The sequence below is a fragment of the Austrofundulus limnaeus genome, unplaced genomic scaffold (assembly GCF_001266775.1).
Source record: "Austrofundulus limnaeus strain Quisiro unplaced genomic scaffold, Austrofundulus_limnaeus-1.0 Scaffold850, whole genome shotgun sequence".
NCBI classification, from domain to species: domain Eukaryota; kingdom Metazoa; phylum Chordata; class Actinopteri; order Cyprinodontiformes; family Rivulidae; genus Austrofundulus; species Austrofundulus limnaeus.
In genome coordinates this window covers 109,854-112,077 of record NW_013953252.1, presented here as the reverse complement: position 1 = coordinate 112,077, position 2,224 = coordinate 109,854, and the positions used below count along the sequence as shown (strand labels likewise).

Sequence of the window (2,224 nt, the reverse complement as noted above, 5' to 3'; positions counted from 1 at the left end):
GCATCAATTCACTTTTTTGAAGGTTAACCTTATAACCAGATATGTTTCCAAACTTTTGAAGTAAAAGAAGTAACTCAGGAATACTGGACAAGGGATCTGAAATAAAAAGAAGAGTTTCATCTGCATATAAGGAAACTTTGTTCAGTGCCAAACCGATTAATACCTTTAATCTTAGGGTTGTTCCGTAAAGCCACTGTGGTTCAATCGCAATTGCGAATAAGAGTGGCGAGAATGGGCACCCCTGTCTCGTACCACGTTCCAATTCAAAATAGCTGGATAGATTACTGTTAGTGCGTACTGCTGCCATTGGCAAGGTATATATCAACTTCACCCATGAAACAAATTTAGGGCCGAAGTTAAACATCTCTAAGGTCTTAAGAAGATGGTTCCACTCCACCCAGTCAAACGCTTTCTCGGCGTCCAGCGAGATTAAAATTTCATTGCAGTTGTGACCGGGCGGAGCAGAAGTATACAACACATTAAACAACCGCCTGATATTAAAGAAGGATTGATGATTTTTAATAAAACCGGTCTGGTCAGGTGCAACAATTGTGGGGATAATCTGTTCGACTCGTTTTGCCAACATCTTTGTAAGAATTTTCACATCAGTATTTAAAAGCAATATTGGGTGATATGAACTGCAGCTCAAGGAGTCTTTATCCTTCTTTAAAAGCAAGGAAATTACTGCCTGACGCATAGACAGTGGCAATAATTGTGTAGCCAAGGATTCCTCAAAAACTGATAGCAACAGGGGAGAAAGTAGATCCGAAAATTTCTTAAAGAATTCTGCCGGGAAAACATCTGGACCTGGAGATTTTCCATTTTGCATATTTTTAATTGCAGAGTTTATCTCAGCCAAAGAGAAACCTCTTTCCAACTCGTTAGATAGGTCAGAACTTAGTGAAGGGATTTTAATATCTTTAAAAAAATCATCCAATTCAGTAGGGTTAGGTGAGGCTTCGGTGGTATACAGAGATAAAACTCACCCAGATCATAACTCACCTTTGTTGTTGTTAGCACTCTGTCTCACAACATTAGCTGCTGCGCTCTCCCCGGGGGAAGGGGCGGACACATGCGCTCGCGTGACCCAAAGAACGGATCGGCCGAACGGACAGTGTATCGGCCGATACCGATACAAGGGAAAAAACACAAATATCGGCCAAAAATATCGGCCGGCCGAGGTATCGGTCGACCCCTAGTACAAATGGTAGAAATGGTACTTTTCCTGTTGCTGTTTTGAGCTGGAGTGAAATTATTCTATTATCTTGTGTGGAGGGTGCAGCTGAGCACGTTTCATTCAGTAGTTCTTTTATTAGTTTTAAAATAGTCTTAAATCCACTCAGTGTTGCAATCACTGAATTGCACTGGGTAATCAATTTTAGAGTTTGCTTTTGGTTTGGGGGAGTTGTGGGTTTTTTGTTGAATGTTTAGTGATATACCCATTTAATTGTGGTTTGGAGAGTGGGGCGGGGTGTTTATATGTATTTTTATTGTTGATTGTAAAATGTTTTATTTTGTATTGTTTTAATTTTGCTGTTATTTTCTCTTCTTGTTTTTATCATCGTTGGATGTTGTGTTGAGGATTGCAGATGTAAATTAGCCGTAGGCTAAATCTGGTGCAATGCATCAAATGTTTTTATGTTTATGTTTTAATTGCACATAGTTTCATTCATTCATTCATTCATTCATTCATTCATTCATTCATTCATGAGTTTACTTCCTTCTATAAACACTACTGTTATTCAGATGTTGCCAAATGCTAAAACTGCTAAATGGCATATTCAGCCATTTATATTCATATTCAGCCATATTCATTTCATATTGTTGTGTGCGAAATGTTTTGTTTGTTTTTTTAATGAAATGAATAAATTTGACTCGACCATATCCACCCAATAACCTACAGCTCATTAGGTTTGCCCACTTTGTACACTCAGTAGCATCACAGCTTTTCCTCATTGTCTTTTTTCTGGTAGTTAGCTAACAGTCCAAACTCTGTGTTTTTGAGCATGAGGGGTGGGAGTGTAAAATAAGACTAGAGCAGACTAAGGAGGGTCCCTCTCTAGCTGCGTTTCCATTGCAAATGTGCGCAAAACTTTGTCGATATTCTGTCAATGTCGAAAAAACAGGTTTGCAACTGCGGTGTTTGAATACGTTTGTTCTTGTGATAAGTCATTACAAACATGGCGGCGATGGATGTAAACACATAGCATGTTGCTACCACGAC

At 39.0% G+C, this 2,224-nt stretch overlaps 1 protein-coding gene across 1 annotated transcript in view; it reads right to left on the bottom strand.

Moving 5' to 3' along the window:
- LOC106532914 (unconventional myosin-Ic) overlaps nt 1-2,224 on the bottom strand; it is a gene marked incomplete in the record, with an annotated part of 69,009 nt that overhangs the window by 9,628 nt on the left and 57,157 nt on the right.